This window comes from Schistocerca nitens, chromosome 12, assembly GCF_023898315.1.
Source record: "Schistocerca nitens isolate TAMUIC-IGC-003100 chromosome 12, iqSchNite1.1, whole genome shotgun sequence".
NCBI classification, from domain to species: Eukaryota; Metazoa; Arthropoda; class Insecta; order Orthoptera; family Acrididae; genus Schistocerca; species Schistocerca nitens.
Genome location: NC_064625.1, coordinates 158,304,410 through 158,327,657, shown reverse-complemented (window position 1 = coordinate 158,327,657; position 23,248 = coordinate 158,304,410).

Genomic DNA, 23,248 nt, shown 5'->3' with positions numbered 1-23,248 from the left:
GTCACATCTACAAGCTTACTCTGGCCGTTCACCAGAAGCGATACGCCATTATTTGTTGACCTTAAGACTTTCACAGTACTCCTTCCGGGAGCTCATCGAGAATGCCGATGTTTTTCGCCTGTTGACGAGGCATTTCTCTACCTTAAGAGAGTCATTGTTACACCTGCCAAATGCTTGCCGTTAGCCACAGCCACATTTTCAAGCTTCCTCTGGCCCAGTTCACCTGAAGCGGTACACCATTATTTGCCGGCTTTGAGACCTTCACTGTACTCCTGCCGGGAGCACCTCCAGTTTGCACCTTGCACCCAGATTTATCACTGTCACATCCTCAAGCTTTCTCCGGCCAGTTCACCACAAGCGATACGCCATTATCTGTCGACATAAAGTGTTCCACAGTACTACTGCTGGCAGCTCCTCGGTTTGCAGATGTATTTCGCATGTTGACGAGGCATTTGGCTACCTTAAGAGAGTCATAGTTACTCCTGCCACTTGCTCCCCGTTCTACCACAGTCACATCTACAAGCTTACTCTGGCCAGTTCACCAGAAGCGATATGCCATTATTTGTTGACCTTAAGACTTTCACAGTACTCCTTGCGGGAGCTCCTCGGGATTGCCAATGTAATTCGCCTTTTGACGAGGCATTTGGCTACCCTAAGAGAGTCATAGTTACTCCTGCCAGTTGCTCCCCGTTTTACCACAGTCACATCTACAAGCTTACTCTGGCCGTTCACCAGAAGCGATACGCCATTATTTGTTGACCTTAAGACTTTCACAGCACTCCTTGCGGGAGCTCCTCGGGATTTCCAATGTAATTCGCCTTTTGACGAGGCATTTGGCTACCCTAAGAGAGTCATAGTTACTCCTGCCAGTTGCTCCCCGTTTTACCACAGTCACATCTACAAGCTTACTCTGGCCGTTCACCAGAAGCGATACGCCATTATTTGTTGACCTTAAGACTTTCACAGCACTCCTTCCGGGAGCTCATCGAGAATGCCGATGTTTTTCGCATGTTGACGAGGCATTTTTCTACCTTAAGAGAATCATTGTTACACCTGCCAAATGCTCGCCGTTAACCACAGCCACATTTTCAAGCTTCCTCTGGCCCAGTTCACCTGAAGCGGTACACCATTATTTGTCGGCTTTGAGACCTTCACTGTTCTCCTGCCGGGAGCACCTCGAGTTTGCCGATGTATTTCGCCTATTGACGAGGCATTTGGCTTCCTTAAGAGAGTCATAGTTACTCCTACCACTTGCACCCAGATTTATCACTGTTACATCCTCAAGCTTTCTCCGGCCAGTTCACCACAAGCGATACGCCATTATCTGTCGACATAAAGTATTTCACAGTACTACTGCTGGCAGCTCCTCGGTTTGCAGATGTATTTCGCGTGTTGACGAGGCATTTGGCAACCTTAAGAGAGTCATAGTTACTCCTGCCACTTGCTCCCCGTTCTACCACAGTCACATCTACAAGCTTACTCTGGCCAGTTCACCAGAAGCGATACGCCATTATTTGTTGACCTTAAGACTTTCACAGTACTCCTTGCGGGAGCTCCTCGGGATTGCCAATGTAATTCGCCTTTTGACGAGGCATTTGGCTACTCTAAGAGAGTCATAGTTACTCCTGCCAGTTGCTCCCCGTTTTACCACAGTCACATCTACAAGCTTACTATGGCCGTTCACCAGAAGCGATACGCCATTATTTGTTGACCTTAAGACTTTCACAGTACTCCTTCCGGGAGCTCATCGAGAATGCCGATGTTTTTCGCCTGTTGACGAGGCATTTCTCTACCTTAAGAGAGTCATTGTTACACCTGCCAAATGCTTGCCGTTAGCCACAGCCACATTTTCAAGCTTCCTCTGGCCCAGTTCACCTGAAGCGGTACACCATTATTTGCCGGCTTTGAGACCTTCACTGTACTCCTGCCGGGAGCACCTCCAGTTTGCACCTTGCACCCAGATTTATCACTGTCACATCCTCAAGCTTTCTCCGGCCAGTTCACCACAAGCGATACGCCATTATCTGTCGACATAAAGTGTTCCACAGTACTACTGCTGGCAGCTCCTCGGTTTGCAGATGTATTTCGCATGTTGACGAGGCATTTGGCTACCTTAAGAGAGTCATAGTTACTCCTGCCACTTGCTCCCCGTTCTACCACAGTCACATCTACAAGCTTACTCTGGCCAGTTCACCAGAAGCGATATGCCATTATTTGTTGACCTTAAGACTTTCACAGTACTCCTTGCGGGAGCTCCTCGGGATTGCCAATGTAATTCGCCTTTTGACGAGGCATTTGGCTACCCTAAGAGAGTCATAGTTACTCCTGCCAGTTGCTCCCCGTTTTACCACAGTCACATCTACAAGCTTACTCTGGCCGTTCACCAGAAGCGATACGCCATTATTTGTTGACCTTAAGACTTTCACAGCACTCCTTCCGGGAGCTCATCGAGAATGCCGATGTTTTTCGCATGTTGACGAGGCATTTTTCTACCTTAAGAGAATCATTGTTACACCTGCCAAATGCTCGCCGTTAACCACAGCCACATTTTCAAGCTTCCTCTGGCCCAGTTCACCTGAAGCGGTACACCATTATTTGTCGGCTTTGAGACCTTCACTGTTCTCCTGCCGGGAGCACCTCGAGTTTGCCGATGTATTTCGCCTATTGACGAGGCATTTGGCTACCTTAAGAGAGTCATAGTTACTCCTACCACTTGCACCCAGATTTATCACTGTTACATCCTCAAGCTTTCTCCGGCCAGTTCACCACAAGCGATACGCCATTATCTGTCGACATAAAGTATTTCACAGTACTACTGCTGGCAGCTCCTCGGTTTGCAGATGTATTTCGCGTGTTGACGAGGCATTTGGCAACCTTAAGAGAGTCATAGTTACTCCTGCCACTTGCTCCCCGTTCTACCACAGTCACATCTACAAGCTTACTCTGGCCAGTTCACCAGAAGCGATACGCCATTATTTGTTGACCTTAAGACTTTCACAGTACTCCTTGCGGGAGCTTCTCGGGATTGCCAATGTAATTCGCCTTTTGACGAGGCATTTGGCTACTCTAAGAGAGTCATAGTTACTCCTGCCAGTTGCTCCCCGTTTTACCACAGTCACATCTACAAGCTTACTCTGGCCGTTCACCAGAAGCGATACGCCATTATTTGTTGACCTTAAGACTTTCACAGTACTCCTTCCGGGAGCTCATCGAGAATGCCGATGTTTTTCGCCTGTTGACGAGGCATTTTTCTACCTTAAGAGAGTCATTGTTACACCTGCCAAATGCTCGCCGTTAGCCACAGCCACATTTTCAAGCTTCCTCTGGCCCAGTTCACCTGAAGCGGTACACCATTATTTGCCGGCTTTGAGACCTTCACTGTACTCCTGCCGGGAGCACCTCCAGTTTGCACCTTGCACCCAGATTTATCACTGTCACATCCTCAAGCTTTCTCCGGCCAGTTCACCACAAGCGATACGCCATTATCTGTCGACATAAAGTGTTCCACAGTACTACTGCTGGCAGCTCCTCGGTTTGCAGATGTATTTCGCATGTTGACGTGGCATTTGGCTACCTTAAGAGAGTCATAGTTACTCCTGCCACTTGCTCCCCGTTCTACCACAGTCACATCTACAAGCTTTTTCTGGCCAGTTCACCAGAAGCGATATGCCATTATTTGTTGACCTTAAGACTTTCACAGTACTCCTTGCGGGAGCTCCTCGGGATTGCCAATGTAATTCGCCTTTTGACGAGGCATTTGGCTACCCTAAGAGAGTCATAGTTACTCCTGCCAGTTGCTCCCCGTTTTACCACAGTCACATCTACAAGCTTACTCTGGCCGTTCACCAGAAGCGATACGCCATTATTTGTTGACCTTAAGACTTTCACAGTACTCCTTCCGGGAGCTCATCGTGAATGCCGATGTTTTTCGCCTGTTGACGAGGCATTTTTCTACCTTAAGAGAGTCATTGTTACACCTGCCAAATGCTCGCCGTTAGCCACAGCCACATTTTCAAGCTTCCTCTGGCCCAGTTCACCTGAAGCGGTACACCATTATTTGTCGGCTTTGAGACCTTCACTGTACTCCTGCCGGGAGCACCTCGAGTTTGCCGATGTATTTCGCCTATTGACGAGGCATTTGGCTACCTTAAGAGAGTCATAGTTACTCCTACCACTTGCACCCAGATTTATCACTGTCACATCCTCAAGCTTTCTCCGGCCAGTTCACCACAGGCGATACGCCATTATCTGTCGACATAAAGTGTTTCACAGTACTACTGCTGGCAGCTCCTCGGTTTGCAGATGTATTTCGCGTGTTGACGAGGCATTTGGCAGCCTTAAGAGAGTCATAGTTACTCCTGCCACTTGCTCCCCGTTCTACCACAGTCACATCTACAAGCTTACTCTGGCCAGTTCACCAGAAGCGATACGCCATTATTTGTTGACCTTAAGACTTTCACAGTACTCCTTGCGGGAGCTCCTCGGGATTTCCAATGTAATTCGCCTTTTGACGAGGCATTTGGCTACCCTAAGAGAGTCATAGTTACTCCTGCCAGTTGCTCCCCGTTTTACCACAGTCACATCTACAAGCTTACTCTGGCCGTTCACCAGAAGCGATACGCCATTATTTGTTGACCTTAAGACTTTCACAGCACTCCTTCCGGGAGCTCATCGAGAATGCCGATGTTTTTCGCATGTTGACGAGGCATTTTTCTACCTTAAGAGAATCATTGTTACACCTGCCAAATGCTCGCCGTTAACCACAGCCACATTTTCAAGCTTCCTCTGGCCCAGTTCACCTGAAGCGGTACACCATTATTTGTCGGCTTTGAGACCTTCACTGTTCTCCTGCCGGGAGCACCTCGAGTTTGCCGATGTATTTCGCCTATTGACGAGGCATTTGGCTACCTTAAGAGAGTCATAGTTACTCCTACCACTTGCACCCAGATTTATCACTGTTACATCCTCAAGCTTTCTCCGGCCAGTTCACCACAAGCGATACGCCATTATCTGTCGACATAAAGTATTTCACAGTACTACTGCTGGCAGCTCCTCGGTTTGCAGATGTATTTCGCGTGTTGACGAGGCATTTGGCAACCTTAAGAGAGTCATAGTTACTCCTGCCACTTGCTCCCCGTTCTACCACAGTCACATCTACAAGCTTACTCTGGCCAGTTCACCAGAAGCGATACGCCATTATTTGTTGACCTTAAGACTTTCACAGTACTCCTTGCGGGAGCTCCTCGGGATTGCCAATGTAATTCGCCTTTTGACGAGGCATTTGGCTACTCTAAGAGAGTCATAGTTACTCCTGCCAGTTGCTCCCCGTTTTACCACAGTCACATCTACAAGCTTACTCTGGCCGTTCACCAGAAGCGATACGCCATTATTTGTTGACCTTAAGACTTTCACAGTACTCCTTCCGGGAGCTCATCGAGAATGCCGATGTTTTTCGCCTGTTGACGAGGCATTTTTCTACCTTAAGAGAGTCATTGTTACACCTGCCAAATGCTCGCCGTTAGCCACAGCCACATTTTCAAGCTTCCTCTGGCCCAGTTCACCTGAAGCGGTACACCATTATTTGTCGGCTTTGAGACCTTCACTGTACTCCTGCCGGGAGCACCTCCAGTTTGCACCTTGCACCCAGATTTATCACTGTCACATCCTCAAGCTTTCTCCGGCCAGTTCACCACAAGCGATACGCCATTATCTGTCGACATAAAGTGTTCCACAGTACTACTGCTGGCAGCTCCTCGGTTTGCAGATGTATTTCGCATGTTGACGAGGCATTTGGCTACCTTAAGAGAGTCATAGTTACTCCTGCCACTTGCTCCCCGTTCTACCACAGTCACATCTACAAGCTTACTCTGGCCAGTTCACCAGAAGCGATATGCCATTATTTGTTGACCTTAAGACTTTCACAGTACTCCTTGCGGGAGCTCCTCGGGATTGCCAATGTAATTCGCCTTTTGACGAGGCATTTGGCTACCCTAAGAGAGTCATAGTTACTCCTGCCAGTTGCTCCCCGTTTTACCACAGTCACATCTACAAGCTTACTCTGGCCGTTCACCAGAAGCGATACGCCATTATTTGTTGACCTTAAGACTTTCACAGTACTCCTTCCGGGAGCTCATCGTGAATGCCGATGTTTTTCGCCTGTTGACGAGGCATTTTTCTACCTTAAGAGAGTCATTGTTACACCTGCCAAATGCTCGCCGTTAGCCACAGCCACATTTTCAAGCTTCCTCTGGCCCAGTTCACCTGAAGCGGTACACCATTATTTGTCGGCTTTGAGACCTTCACTGTACTCCTGCCGGGAGCACCTCGAGTTTGCCGATGTATTTCGCCTATTGACGAGGCATTTGGCTACCTTAAGAGAGTCATAGTTACTCCTACCACTTGCACCCAGATTTATCACTGTCTCATCCTCAAGCTTTCTCCGGCCAGTTCACCACAGGCGATACGCCATTATCTGTCGACATAAAGTGTTTCACAGTACTACTGCTGGCAGCTCCTCGGTTTGCAGATGTATTTCGCGTGTTGACGAGGCATTTGGCAACCTTAAGAGAGTCATAGTTACTCCTGCCGCTTGCTCCCCGTTCTACCACAGTCACATCTACAAGCTTACTCTGGCCAGTTCACCAGAAGCGATACGCCATTATTTGTTGACCTTAAGACTTTCACAGTACTCCTTGCGGGAGCTCCTCGGGATCGCCAATGTAATTCGCCTTTTGACGAGGCATTTGGCTACTCTAAGAGAGTCATAGTTACTCCTGCCAGTTGCTCCCCGTTTTACCACAGTCACATCTACAAGCTTACTCTGGCCGTTCACCAGAAGCGATACGCCATTATTTGTTGACCTTAAGACTTTCACAGTACTCCTTCCGGGAGCTCATCGAGAATGCCGATGTTTTTCGCCTGTTGACGAGGCATTTTTCTACCTTAAGAGAGTCATTGTTACATCTGCCAAATGCTCGCCGTTAGCCACAGCCACATTTTCAAGCTTCCTCTGGCCCAGTTCACCTGAAGCGGTACACCATTATTTGTCGGCTTTGAGACCTTCACTGTACTCCTGCCGGGAGCACCTCGAATTTGCCGATGTATTTCGCCTATTGACGAGGCATTTGGCTACCTTAAGAGAGTCATAGTTACTCCTACCACTTGCACCCAGATTTATCACTGTCACATCCTCAAGCTTTCTCCGGCCAGTTCACGACAAGCGATACGCCATTATCTGTCGACATAAAGTGTTTCACAGTACTACTGCTGGCAGCTCCTCGGTTTGCAGATGTATTTCGCGTGTTGACGAGGCATTTGGCAGCCTTAAGAGAGTCATAGTTACTCCTGCCACTTGCTCCCCGTTCTACCACAGTCACATCTACAAGCTTACTCTGGCCAGTTCACCAGAAGCGATACGCCATTATTTGTTAACCTTAAGACTTTCACAGTACTCCTTGCGGGAGCTCCTCGGGATTTCCAATGTAATTCGCCTTTTGACGAGGCATTTGGCTACCCTAAGAGAGTCATAGTTACTCCTGCCAGTTGCTCCCCGTTTTACCACAGTCACATCTACAAGCTTACTCTGGCCGTTCACCAGAAGCGATACGCCATTATTTGTTGACCTTAAGACTTTCACAGCACTCCTTCCGGGAGCTCATCGAGAATGCCGATGTTTTTCGCATGTTGACGAGGCATTTTTCTACCTTAAGAGAATCATTGTTACACCTGCCAAATGCTCGCCGTTAACCACAGCCACATTTTCAAGCTTCCTCTGGCCCAGTTCACCTGAAGCGGTACACCATTATTTGTCGGCTTTGAGACCTTCACTGTTCTCCTGCCGGGAGCACCTCGAGTTTGCCGATGTATTTCGCCTATTGACGAGGCATTTGGCTACCTTAAGAGAGTCATAGTTACTCCTACCACTTGCACCCAGATTTATCACTGTTACATCCTCAAGCTTTCTCCGGCCAGTTCACCACAAGCGATACGCCATTATCTGTCGACATAAAGTATTTCACAGTACTACTGCTGGCAGCTCCTCGGTTTGCAGATGTATTTCGCGTGTTGACGAGGCATTTGGCAACCTTAAGAGAGTCATAGTTACTCCTGCCACTTGCTCCCCGTTCTACCACAGTCACATCTACAAGCTTACTCTGGCCAGTTCACCAGAAGCGATACGCCATTATTTGTTGACCTTAAGACTTTCACAGTACTCCTTGCGGGAGCTCCTCGGGATTGCCAATGTAATTCGCCTTTTGACGAGGCATTTGGCTACTCTAAGAGAGTCATAGTTACTCCTGCCAGTTGCTCCCCGTTTTACCACAGTCACATCTACAAGCTTACTCTGGCCGTTCACCAGAAGCGATACGCCATTATTTGTTGACCTTAAGACTTTCACAGTACTCCTTCCGGGAGCTCATCGAGAATGCCGATGTTTTTCGCCTGTTGACGAGGCATTTTTCTACCTTAAGAGAGTCATTGTTACACCTGCCAAATGCTCGCCGTTAGCCACAGCCACATTTTCAAGCTTCCTCTGGCCCAGTTCACCTGAAGCGGTACACCATTATTTGTCGGCTTTGAGACCTTCACTGTACTCCTGCCGGGAGCACCTCCAGTTTGCACCTTGCACCCAGATTTATCCCTGTCACATCCTCAAGCTTTCTCCGGCCAGTTCACCACAAGCGATACGCCATTATCTGTCGACATAAAGTGTTCCACAGTACTACTGCTGGCAGCTCCTCGGTTTGCAGATGTATTTCGCATGTTGACGAGGCATTTGGCTACCTTAAGAGAGTCATAGTTACTCCTGCCACTTGCTCCCCGTTCTACCACAGTCACATCTACAAGCTTACTCTGGCCAGTTCACCAGAAGCGATATGCCATTATTTGTTGACCTTAAGACTTTCACAGTACTCCTTGCGGGAGCTCCTCGGGATTGCCAATGTAATTCGCCTTTTGACGAGGCATTTGGTTACCCTAAGAGAGTCATAGTTACTCCTGCCAGTTGCTCCCCGTTTTACCACAGTCACATCTACAAGCTTACTCTGGCCGTTCACCAGAAGCGATACGCCATTATTTGTTGACCTTAAGACTTTCACAGTACTCCTTCCGGGAGCTCATCGTGAATGCCGATGTTTTTCGCCTGTTGACGAGGCATTTTTCTACCTTAAGAGAGTCATTGTTACACCTGCCAAATGCTCGCCGTTAGCCACAGCCACATTTTCAAGCTTCCTCTGGCCCAGTTCACCTGAAGCGGTACACCATTATTTGTCGGCTTTGAGACCTTCACTGTACTCCTGCCGGGAGCACCTCGAGTTTGCCGATGTATTTCGCCTATTGACGAGGCATTTGGCTACCTTAAGAGAGTCATAGTTACTCCTACCACTTGCACCCAGATTTATCACTGTCACATCCTCAAGCTTTCTCCGGCCAGTTCACCACAGGCGATACGCCATTATCTGTCGACATAAAGTGTTTCACAGTACTACTGCTGGCAGCTCCTCGGTTTGCAGATGTATTTCGCGTGTTGACGAGGCATTTGGCAACCTTAAGAGAGTCATAGTTACTCCTGCCGCTTGCTCCCCGTTCTACCACAGTCACATCTACAAGCTTACTCTGGCCAGTTCACCAGAAGCGATACGCCATTATTTGTTGACCTTAAGACTTTCACAGTACTCCTTGCGGGAGCTCCTCGGGATTGCCAATGTAATTCGCCTTTTGACGAGGCATTTGGCTACCCTAAGAGAGTCATAGTTACTCCTGCCAGTTGCTCCCCGTTTTACCACAGTCACATCTACAAGCTTACTCTGGCCGTTCACCAGAAGCGATACGCCATTATTTGTTGACCTTAAGACTTTCACAGCACTCCTTCCGGGAGCTCATCGAGAATGCCGATGTTTTTCGCATGTTGACGAGGCATTTTTCTACCTTAAGAGAATCATTGTTACACCTGCCAAATGCTCGCCGTTAACCACAGAAACATTTTCAAGCTTCCTCTGGCCCAGTTCACCTGAAGCGGTACACCATTATTTGTCGGCTTTGAGACCTTCACTGTTCTCCTGCCGGGAGCACCTCGAGTTTGCCGATGTATTTCGCCTATTGACGAGGCATTTGGCTACCTTAAGAGAGTCATAGTTACTCCTACCACTTGCACCCAGATTTATCACTGTCACATCCTCAAGCTTTCTCCGGCCAGTTCACCACAAGCGATACGCCATTATCTGTCGACATAAAGTGTTTCACAGTACTACTGCTGCCAGCTCCTCGGTTTGCAGATGTATTTCGCGTGTTGACGAGGCATTTGGCTACCTTAAGAGAGTCATAGTTACTCCTGCCACTTGCTCCCCGTTCTACCACAGTCACATCTACAAGCTTACTCTGGCCAGTTCACCAGAAGCGATACGCCATTATTTGTTGACCTTAAGACTTTCACAGTACTCCTTGCGGGAGCTCCTCGGGATTGCCAATGTAATTCGCCTTTTGACGAGGCATTTGGCTACTCTAAGAGAGTCATAGTTACTCCTGCCAGTTGCTCCCCGTTTTACCACAGTCACATCTACAAGCTTACTCTGGCCGTTCACCAGAAGCGATACGCCATTATTTGTTGACCTTAAGACTTTCACAGTACTCCTTCCGGGAGCTCATCGAGAGTGCCGATGTTTTTCGCCTGTTGACGAGGCATTTTTCCACCTTAAGAGAGTCATTGTTACACCTGCCAAATGCTCGCCGTTAGCCACAGCCACATTTTCAAGCTTCCTCTGGCCCAGTTCACCTGAAGCGGTACACCATTATTTGTCGGCTTTGAGACCTTCACTGTACTCCTGCCGGGAGCACCTCCAGTTTGCACCTTGCACCCAGATTTATCACTGTCACATCCTCAAGCTTTCTCCGGCCAGTTCACCACAAGCGATACGCCATTATCTGTCGACATAAAGTGTTTCACAGTACTACTGCTGGCAGCTCCTCGGTTTGCAGATGTATTTCGCGTGTTGACGAGGCATTTGGCAGCCTTAAGAGAGTCATAGTTACTCCTGCCACTTGCTCCCCGTTCTACCACAGTCACATCTACAAGCTTACTCTGGCCAGTTCACCAGAAGCGATACGCCATTATTTGTTGACCTTAAGACTTTCACAGTACTCCTTGCGGGAGCTCCTCGGGATTGCCAATGTAATTCGCCTTTTGACGAGGCATTTGCCTGCTCTAAGAGAGTCATAGTTACTCCTGCCAGTTGCTCCCCGTTTTACCACAGTCACATCTACAAGCTTACTCTGGCCGTTCACCAGAAGCGATACGCCATTATTTGTTGACCTTAAGACTTTCACAGTACTCCTTCCGGGAGCTCATCGAGAATGCCGATGTTTTTCGCCTGTTGACGAGGCATTTTTCCACCTTAAGAGAGTCATTGTTACACCTGCCAAATGCTCGCCGTTAGCCACAGCCACATTTTCAAGCTTCCTCTGGCCCAGTTCACCTGAAGCGGTACACCATTATTTGTCGGCTTTGAGACCTTCACTGTACTCCTGCCGGGAGCACCTCCAGTTTGCACCTTGCACCCAGATTTATCACTGTCACATCCTCAAGCTTTCTCCGGCCAGTTCACCACAAGCGATACGCCATTATCTGTCGACATAAAGTGTTTCACAGTACTACTGCTGGCAGCTCCTCGGTTTGCAGATGTATTTCGCGTGTTGACGAGGCATTTGGCAGCCTTAAGAGAGTCATAGTTACTCCTGCCACTTGCTCCCCGTTCTACCACAGTCACATCTACAAGCTTACTCTGGCCAGTTCACCAGAAGCGATACGCCATTATTTGTTGACCTTAAGACTTTCACAGTACTCCTTGCGGGAGCTCCTCGGGATTGCCAATGTAATTCGCCTTTTGACGAGGCATTTGGCTACCCTAAGAGAGTCATAGTTACTCCTGCCACTTGCTCCCCGTTTTACCACAGTCACATCTACAAGCTTACTCTGGCCGTTCACCAGAAGCGATACGCCATTATTTGTTGACCTTAAGACTTTCACAGCACTCCTTCCGGGAGCTCATCGAGAATGCCGATGTTTTTCGCATGTTGACGAGGCATTTTTCTACCTTAAGAGAATCATTGTTACACCTGCCAAATGCTCGCCGTTAACCACAGAAACATTTTCAAGCTTCCTCTGGCCCAGTTCACCTGAAGCGGTACACCATTATTTGTCGGCTTTGAGACCTTCACTGTTCTCCTGCCGGGAGCACCTCGAGTTTGCCGATGTATTTCGCCTATTGACGAGGCATTTGGCTACCTTAAGAGAGTCATAGTTACTCCTACCACTTGCACCCAGATTTATCACTGTTACATCCTCAAGCTTTCTCCGGCCAGTTCACCACAAGCGATACGCCATTATCTGTCGACATAAAGTGTTTCACAGTACTACTGCTGGCAGCTCCTCGGTTTGCAGATGTATTTCGCGTGTTGACGAGGCATTTGGCAACCTTAAGAGAGTCATAGTTACTCCTGCCACTTGCTCCCCGTTCTACCACAGTCACATCTACAAGCTTACTCTGGCCAGTTCACCAGAAGCGATACGCCATTATTTGTTGACCTTAAGACTTTCACAGTACTCCTTGCGGGAGCTCCTCGGGATTGCCAATGTAATTCGCCTTTTGACGAGGCATTTGGCTACTCTAAGAGAGTCATAGTTACTCCTGCCAGTTGCTCCCCGTTTTACCACAGTCACATCTACAAGCTTACTCTGGCCGTTCACCAGAAGCGATACGCCATTATTTGTTGACCTTAAGACTTTCACAGTACTCCTTCCGGGAGCTCATCGAGAATGCCGATGTTTTTCGCCTGTTGACGAGGCATTTTTCCACCTTAAGAGAGTCATTGTTACACCTGCCAAATGCTCGCCGTTAGCCACAGCCACATTTTCAAGCTTCCTCTGGCCCAGTTCACCTGAAGCGGTACACCATTATTTGTCGGCTTTGAGACCTTCACTGTACTCCTGCCGGGAGCACCTCCAGTTTGCACCTTGCACCCAGATTTATCACTGTCACATCCTCAAGCTTTCTCCGGCCAGTTCACCACAAGCGATACGCCATTATCTGTCGACATAAAGTGTTCCACAGTACTACTGCTGGCAGCTCCTCGGTTTGCAGATGTATTTCGCATGTTGACGAGGCATTTGGTTACCTTAAGAGAGTCATAGTTACTCCTGCCACTTGCTCCCCGTTCTACCACAGTCACATCTACAAGCTTACTCTGGCCAGTTCACCAGAAGCGATACGCCATTATTTGTTGACCTTAAGACTTTCACAGTACTCCTTGCGGGAGCTCCTCGGGATTGCCAATGTAATTCGCCTTTTGACGAGGCATTTAGCTACCCTAAGAGAGTCATAGTTACTCCTGCCAGTTGCTCCCCGTTTTACCACAGTCACATCTACAAGCTTACTCTGGCCGTTCACCAGAAGCGATACGCCATTATTTGTTGACCTTAAGACTTTCACAGTACTCCTTCCGGGAGCTCATCGAGAATGCCGATGTTTTTCGCATGTTGACGAGGCATTTTTCTACCTTAAGAGAATCATTGTTACACCTGCCAAATGCTCGCCGTTAACCACAGAAACATTTTCAAGCTTCCTCTGGCCCAGTTCACCTGAAGCGGTACACCATTATTTGTCGGCTTTGAGACCTTCACTGTACTCCTGCCGGGAGCACCTCGAGTTTGCCGATGTATTTCGCCTATTGACGAGGCATTTGGCTACCTTAAGAGAGTCATAGTTACTCCTACCACTTGCACCCAGATTTATCACTGTCACATCCTCAAGCTTTCTGCGGCCAGTTCATCACAAGCGATACGCCATTATCTGTCGACATAAAGTATTTCACAGTACTACTGCTGGCAGCTCCTCGGTTAGCAGATGTATTTCGCGTGTTGACGAGGCATTTGGCTACCTTAAGAGAGTCATAGTTACTCCTGCCACTTGCTCCCCGTTCTACCACAGTCACATCTACAAGCTTACTCTGGCCAGTTCACCAGAAGCGATACGCCATTATTTGTTGACCTTAAGACTTTCACAGTACTCCTTGCGGGAGCTCCTCGGGATTGCCAATGTAATTCGCCTTTTGACGAGGCATTTGGCTACTCTACGAGAGTCATAGTTACTCCTGCCAGTTGCTCCCCGTTTTACCACAGTCACATCTACAAGCTTACTCTGGCCGTTCACCAGAAGCGATACGCCATTATTTGTTGACCTTAAGACTTTCACAGTACTCCTTCCGGGAGCTCATCGTGAATGCCGATGTTTTTCGCCTGTTAACGAGGCATTTTTCTACCTTAAGAGAGTCATTGTTACACCTGCCAAATGCTCGCCGTTAGCCACAGCCACATTTTCAAGCTTCCTCTGGCCCAGTTCACCTGAAGCGGTACGCCATTATTTGTTGACCTTAAGACTTTCACAGTACTCCTTGCGGGAGCTCCTCGGGATTGCCAATGTAATTCGCCTTTTGACGAGGCATTTGGCTACTCTAAGAGAGTCATAGTTACTCCTGCCAGTTGCTCCCCGTTTTACCACAGTCACATCTACAAGCTTACTCTGGCCGTTCACCAGAAGCGATACGCCATTATTTGTTGACCTTAAGACTTTCACAGCACTCCTTCCGGGAGCTCATCGAGAATGCCGATGTTTTTCGCATGTTGACGAGGCATTTTTCTACCTTAAGAGAATCATTGTTACACCTGCCAAATGCTCGCCGTTAACCACAGCAACATTTTCAAGCTTCCTCTGGCCCAGTTCACCTGAAGCGGTACACCATTATTTGTCGGCTTTGAGACCTTCACTGTTCTCCTGCCGGGAGCACCTCGAGTTTGCCGATGTATTTCGCCTATTGACGAGGCATTTGGCTACCTTAAGAGAGTCATAGTTACTCCTACCACTTGCACCCAGATTTATCACTGTTACATCCTCAAGCTTTCTCCGGCCAGTTCACCACAAGCGATACGCCATTATCTGTCGACATAAAGTGTTTCACAGTACTACTGCTGGCAGCTCCTCGGTTTGCAGATGTATTTCGCGTGTTGACGAGGCATTTGGCAACCTTAAGAGAGTCATAGTTACTCCTGCCACTTGCTCCCCGTTCTACCACAGTCACATCTACAAGCTTACTCTGGCCAGTTCACCAGAAGCGATACGCCATTATTTGTTGACCTTAAGACTTTCACAGTACTCCTTGCGGGAGCTCCTCGGGATTGCCAATGTAATTCGCCTTTTGACGAGGCATTTGGCTACTCTAAGAGAGTCATAGTTACTCCTGCCAGTTGCTCCCCGTTTTACCACAGTCACATCTACAAGCTTACTCTGGCCGTTCACCAGAAGCGATACGCCATTATTTGTTGACCTTAAGACTTTCACAGTACTCCTTCCGGGAGCTCATCGAGAATGCCGATGTTTTTCGCCTGTTGACGCGGCATTTTTCTACCTTAAGAGAGTCATTGTTACACCTGCCAAATGCTCGCCGTTAGCCACAGCCACATTTTCAAGCTTCCTCTGGCCCAGTTCACCTGAAGCGGTACACCATTATTTGTCGGCTTTGAGACCTTCACTGTACTCCTGCCGGGAGCACCTCCAGGTTGCACCTTGCACACAGATTTATCACTGTCACATCCTCAAGCTTTCTCCGGCCAGTTCACCACAAGCGATACGCCATTATCTGTCGACATAAAGTGTTCCACAGTACTACTGCTGGCAGCTCCTCGGTTTGCAGATGTATTTCGCGTGTTGACGAGGCATTTGGCTACCTTAAGAGAGTCATAGTTACTCCTGCCACTTGCTCCCCGTTCTACCACAGTCACATCTACAAGCTTACTCTAACCAGTTCACCAGAAGCGATACGCCATTATTTGTTGACCTTAAGACTTTCACAGTACTCCTTGCGGGAGCTCCTCGGGATTGCCAATGTAATTCGCCTTTTGACGAGGCATTTGGCTACCCTAAGAGAGTCATAGTTACTCCTGCCAGTTGCTCCCCGTTTTACCACAGTCACATCTACAAGCTTACTCTGGCCGTTCACCAGAAGCGATACGCCATTATTTGATGACCTTAAGACTTTCACAGTACTCCTTCCGGGAGCTCATCGTGAATGCCGATGTTATTCGCCTGTTGACGAGGCATTTTTCTACCTTAAGAGAGTCATTGTTACACCTGCCAAATGCTCGCCGTTAGCCACAGCCACATTTTCAAGCTTCCTCTGGCCCAGTTCACCTGAAGCGGTACACCATTATTTGTCGGCTTTGAGACCTTCACTGTACTCCTGCCGGGAGCACCTCGAGTTTGCCGATGTATTTCGCCTATTGACGAGGCATTTGGCTACCTTAAGAGAGTCATAGTTACTCCTACCACTTGCACCCAGATTTATCACTGTCACATCCTCAAGCTTTCTCCGGCCAGTTCACCACAAGCGATACGCCATTATCTGTCGACATAAAGTGTTTCACAGCACTACTGCTGGCAGCTCCTCGGTTTGTAGATGTATTTCGCGTGTTGACGAGGCATTTGGCAACCTTAAGAGAGTCATAGTTACTCCTGCCACTTGCTCCCCGTTCTACCACAGTCACATCTACAAGCTTACTCTGGCCAGTTCACCAGAAGCGATACGCCATTATTTGTTGACCTTAAGACTTTCACAGTACTCCTTCCGGGAGCTCATCGAGAATGCCGATGTTTTTCGCCTGTTGACGAGGCATTTTTCTACCTTAAGAGAGTCATTGTTACACCTGCCAAATGCTCGCCGTTAGCCACAGCCACATTTTCAAGCTTCCTCTGGCCCAGTTCACCTGAAGCGGTACACCATTATTTGTCGGCTTTGAGACCTTCACTGTACTCCTGCCGGGAGCACCTCCAGTTTGCACCTTGCACCCAGATTTATCACTGTCACATCCTCAAGCTTTCTCCGGCCAGTTCACCACAAGCGATACGCCATTATCTGTCGACATAAAGTGTTCCACAGTACTACTGCTGGCAGCTCCTCGGTTTGCAGATGTATTTCGCATGTTGACGAGGCATTTGGCTACCTTAAGAGAGTCATAGTTACTCCTGCCACTTGCTCCCCGTTCTACCACAGTCACATCTACAAGCTTACTCTGGCCAGTTCACCAGAAGCGATACGCCATTATTTGTTGACCTTAAGACTTTCACAGTACTCCTTGCGGGAGCTCCTCGGGATTGCCAATGTAATTCGCCTTTTGACGATGCATTTGGCTACCCTAAGAGAGTCATAGTTACTCCTGCCAGTTGCTCCCCGTTTTACCACAGTCACATCTACAAGCTTACTCTGGCCGTTCACCAGAAGCGATACGCCATTATTTGTTGACCTTAAGACTTTCACAGTACTCCTTCCGGGAGCTCATCGTGAATGCCGATGTTTTTCGCCTGTTGACGAGGCATTTTTCTACCTTAAGAGAGTCATTGTTACACCTGCCAAATGCTCGCCGTTAGCCACAGCCACATTTTCAAGCTTCCTCTGGCCCAGTTCACCTGAAGCGGTACACCATTATTTGTCGGCTTTGAGACCTTCACTGTACTCCTGCCGGGAGCACCTCGAGTTTGCCGATGTATTTCGCCTATTGACGAGGCATTTGGCTACCTTAAGAGAGTCATAGTTACTCCTACCACTTGCACCCAGATTTATCACTGTCACATCCTCAAGCTTTCTCCGGCCAGTTCACCACAAGCGATACGCCATTATCTGTCGACATAAAGTGTTTCACAGTACTACTGCTGGCAGCTCCTCGGTTTGTAGATGTATTTCGCGTGTTGACGAGGCATTTGGCAACCTTAAGAGAGTCATAGTTACTCCTGCCACTTGCTCCCCGTTCTACCACAGTCACATCTACAAGCTTACTCTGGCCAGTTCACCAGAAGCGATACGCCATTATTTGTTGACCTTAAGACTTTCACAGTACTCCTTGCGGGAGCTCCTCGGGATCGCCAATGTAATTCGCCTTTTGACGAGGCATTTGGCTACTCTAAGAGAGTCATAGTTACTCCTGCCAGTTGCTCCCCGTTTTACCACAGTCACATCTACAAACTTACTCTGGCCGTTCACCAGAAGCGATACGCCATTATTTGTTGACCTTAAGACTTTCACAGCACTCCTTCCGGGAGCTCATCGAGAATGCCGATGTTTTTCGCATGTTGACGAGGCATTTTTCTACCTTAAGAGAATCATTGTTACACCTGCCAAATGCTCGCCGTTAACCACAGAAACATTTTCAAGCTTCCTCTGGCCCAGTTCACCTGAAGCGGTACACCATTATTTGTCGGCTTTGAGACCTTCACTGTTCTCCTGCCGGGAGCACCTCGAGTTTGCCGATGTATTTCGCCTATTGACGAGGCATTTGGCTACCTTAAGAGAGTCATAGTTACTCCTACCACTTGCACCCAGATTTATCACTGTTACATCCTCAAGCTTTCTCCGGCCAGTTCACCACAAGCGATACGCCATTATCTGTCGACATAAAGTGTTTCACAGTACTACTGCTGGCAGCTCCTCGGTTTGCAGATGTATTTCGCGTGTTGACGAGGCACTTGGCAACCTTAAGAGAGTCATAGTTACTCCTGCCACTTGCTCCCCGTTCTACCACAGTCACATCTACAAGCTTACTCTGGCCAGTTCACCAGAAGCGATACGCCATTATTTGTTGACCTTAAGACTTTCACAGTACTCCTTGCGGGAGCTCCTCGGGATTGCCAATGTAATTCGCCTTTTGACGAGGCATTTGGCTACTCTAAGAGAGTCATAGTTACTCCTGCCAGTTGCTCCCCGCTTTACCACAGTCACATCTACAAGCTTACTCTGGCCGTTCACCAGAAGCGATACGCCATTATTTGTTGACCTTAAGACTTTCACAGTACTCCTTCCGGGAGCTCATCGAGAATGCCGATGTTTTTCGCCTGTTGACGAGGCATTTTTCTACCTTAAGAGAGTCATTGTTACACCTGCCAAATGCTCGCCGTTAGCCACAGCCACATTTTCAAGCTTCCTCTGGCCCAGTTCACCTGAAGCGGTACACCATTATTTGTCGGCTTTGAGACCTTCACTGTACTCCTGCCGGGAGCACCACCAGTTTGCACCTTGCACCCAGATTTATCACTGTCACATCCTCAAGCTTTCTCCGGCCAGTTCACCACAAGCGATACGCCATTATCTGTCGACATAAAGTGTTCCACAGTACTACTGCTGGCAGCTCCTCGGTTTGCAGATGTATTTCGCATGTTGACGAGGCATTTGGCTACCTTAAGAGAGTCATAGTTACTCCTGCCACTTGCTCCCCGTTCTACCACAGTCACATCTACAAGCTTACTCTGGCCAGTTCACCAGAAGCGATACGCCATTATTTGTTGACCTTAAGACTTTCACAGTACTCCTTGCGGGAGCTCCTCGGGATTGCCAATGTAATTCGCCTTTTGACGAGGCATTTGGCTACCCTAAGAGAGTCATAGTTACTCCTGCCAGTTGCTCCCCGTTTTACCACAGTCACATCTACAAGCTTACTCTGGCCGTTCACCAGAAGCGATACGCCATTATTTGTTGACCTTAAGACTTTCACAGTACTCCTTCCGGGAGCTCATCGTGAATGCCGATGTTTTTCGCCTGTTGACGAGGCATTTTTCTACCTTAAGAGAGTCATTGTTACACCTGCCAAATGCTCGCCGTTAGCCACAGCCACATTTTCAAGCTTCCTCTGACCCAGTTCACCTGAAGCGGTACACCATTATTTGTCGGCTTTGAGACCTTCACTGTACTCCTGCCGGGAGCACCTCGAGTTTGCCGATGTATTTCGCCTATTGACGAGGCATTTGGCTACCTTAAGAGAGTCATAGTTACTCCTACCACTTGCACCCAGATTTATCACTGTCACATCCTCAAGCTTTCTCCGGCCAGTTCACCACAAGCGATACGCCATTATCTGTCGACATAAAGTGTTTCACAGTACTACTGCTGGCAGCTCCTCGGTTTGCAGATGTATTTCGCGTGTTGACGAGGCACTTGCCAACCTTAAGAGAGTCATAGTTACTCCTGCCACTTGCTCCCCGTTTTACCACAGTCACATCTACAAGCTTACTCTGGCCAGTTCACCAGAAGCGATACGCCATTATTTGTTGACCTTAAGACTTTCACAGTACTCCTTGCGGGAGCTCCTCGGGATTGCCAATGTAATTCGCCTTTTGACGAGGCATTTGGCTACTCTAAGAGAGTCATAGTTACTCCTGCCAGTTGCTCCCCGCTTTACCACAGTCACATCTACAAGCTTACTCTGGCCGTTCACCAGAAGCGATACGCCATTATTTGTTGACCTTAAGACTTTCACAGTACTCCTTCCGGGAGCTCATCGAGAATGCCGATGTTTTTCGCCTGTTGACGAGGCATTTTTCTACCTTAAGAGAGTCATTGTTACACCTGCCAAATGCTCGCCGTTAGCCACAGCCACATTTTCAAGCTTCCTCTGGCCCAGTTCACCTGAAGCGGTACACCATTATTTGTCGGCTTTGAGACCTTCACTGTACTCCTGCCGGGAGCACCTCCAGTTTGCACCTTGCACCCAGATTTATCACTGTCACATCCTCAAGCTTTCTCCGGCCAGTTCACCACAAGCGATACGCCATTATCTGTCGACATAAAGTGTTCCACAGTACTACTGCTGGCAGCTCCTCGGTTTGCAGATGTATTTCGCATGTTGACGAGGCATTTGGCTACCTCAAGAGAGTCATAGTTACTCCTGCCACTTGCTCCCCGTTCTACCACAGTCACATCTACAAGCTTACTCTGGCCAGTTCACCAGAAGCGATACGCCATTATTTGTTGACCTTAAGACTTTCACAGTACTCCTTGCGGGAGCTCCTCGGGATTGCCAATGTAATTCGCCTTTTGACGAGGCATTTGGCTACCCTAAGAGAGTCATAGTTACTCCTGCCAGTTGCTCCCCGTTTTACCACAGTCACATCTACAAGCTTACTCTGGCCGTTCACCAGAAGCGATACGCCATTATTTGTTGACCTTAAGACTTTCACAGTACTCCTTCCGGGAGCTCATCGAGAATGCCGATGTTTTTCGCATGTTGACGAGGCATTTTTCTACCTTAAGAGAATCATTGTTACACCTGCCAAATGCTCGCCGTTAAACACAGCCACATTTTCAAGCTTCCTCTGGCCCAGTTCACCTGAAGCGGTACACCATTATTTGTCGGCTTTGAGACCTTCACTGTACTCCTGCCGGGAGCACCTCGAGTTTGCCGATGTATTTCGCCTATTGACGAGGCATTTGGCTACCTTAAGAGAGTCATAGTTACTCCTACCACTTGCACCCAGATTTATCACTGTCACATCCTCAAGCTTTCTCCGGCCAGTTCACCACAAGCGATACGCCATTATCTGTCGACATAAAGTGTTTCACAGTACTACTGCTGGCAGCTCCTCGGTTTGCAGATGTATTTCGCGTGTTGACGAGGCACTTGGCAACCTTAAGAGAGTCATAGTTACTCCTGCCACTTGCTCCCCGTTCTACCACAGTCACATCTACAAGCTTACTCTGGCCAGTTCACCAGAAGCGATACGCCATTATTTGTTGACCTTAAGACTTTCACAGTACTCCTTGCGGGAGCTCCTCGGGATTGCCAATGTAATTCGCCTTTTGACGAGGCATTTGGCTACCCTAAGAGAGTCATAGTTACTCCTGCCAGTTGCTCCCCGCTTTACCACAGTCACATCTACAAGCTTACTCTGGCCGTTCACCAGAAGCGATACGCCATTATTTGTTGACCTTAAGACTTTCACAGTACTCCTTCCGGGAGCTCATCGAGAATGCCGATGTTTTTCGCCTGTTGACGAGGCATTTTTCTACCTTAAGAGAGTCATTGTTACACCTGCCAAATGCTCGCCGTTAGCCACAGCCACATTTTCAAGCTTCCTCTGGCCCAGTTCACCTGAAGCGGTACACCATTATTTGTCGGCTTTGAGACCTTCACTGTACTCCTGCCGGGAGCACCTCCAGTTTGCACCTTGCACCCAGATTTATCACTGTCACATCCTCAAGCTTTCTCCGGCCAGTTCACCACAAGCGATACGCCATTATCTGTCGACATAAAGTGTTCCACAGTACTACTGCTGGCAGCTCCTCGGTTTGCAGATGTATTTCGCATGTTGACGAGGCATTTGGCTACCTCAAGTGAGTCATAGTTACTCCTGCCACTTGCTCCCCGTTCTACCACAGTCACATCTACAAGCTTACTCTGGCCAGTTCACCAGAAGCGATACGCCATTATTTGTTGACCTTAAGACTTTCACAGTACTCCTTGCGGGAGCTCCTCGGGATTGCCAATGTAATTCGCCTTTTGACGAGGCATTTGGCTACCCTAAGAGAGTCATAGTTACTCCTGCCAGTTGCTCCCCGTTTTACCACAGTCACATCTACAAGCTTACTCTGGCCGTTCACCAGAAGCGATACGCCATTATTTGTTGACCTTAAGACTTTCACAGTACTCCTTCCGGGAGCTCATCGAGAATGCCGATGTTTTTCGCATGTTGACGAGGCATTTTTCTACCTTAAGAGAATCATTGTTACACCTGCCAAATGCTCGCCGTTAACCACAGCCACATTTTCAAGCTTCCTCTGGCCCAGTTCACCTGAAGCGGTACACCATTATTTGTCGGCTTTGAGACCTTCACTGTACTCCTGCCGGGAGCACCTCGAGTTTGCCGATGTATTTCCCCTATTGACGAGGCATTTGGCTACCTTAAGAGTGTCATAGTTACTCCTACCACTTGCACCCAGATTTATCACTGTCACATCCTCAAGCTTTCTCCGGCCAGTTCACCACAAGCGATACGCCATTATCTGTCGACATAAAGTGTTTCACAGTACTACTGCTGGCAGCTCCTCGGTTTGCAGATGTATTTCGCGTGTTGACGAGGCATTTGGCTACCTAAAGAGAGTCATAGTTACTCCTGCCACTTGCTCCCCGTTCTACCACAGTCACATCTACAAGCTTACTCTGGCCAGTTCACCAGAAGCTATACGCCATTATTTGTTGACCTTAAGACTTTCACAGTACTCCTTGCGGGAGCTCCTCGGGATTGCCAATGTAATTCGCCTTTTGACGAGGCATTTTGCTACCCTAAGAGAGTCATAGTTACTCCTGCCAGTTGCTCCCCGTTTTACCACAGTCACATCTACAAGCTTACTCTGGCCGTTCACCAGAAGCGATACGCCATTA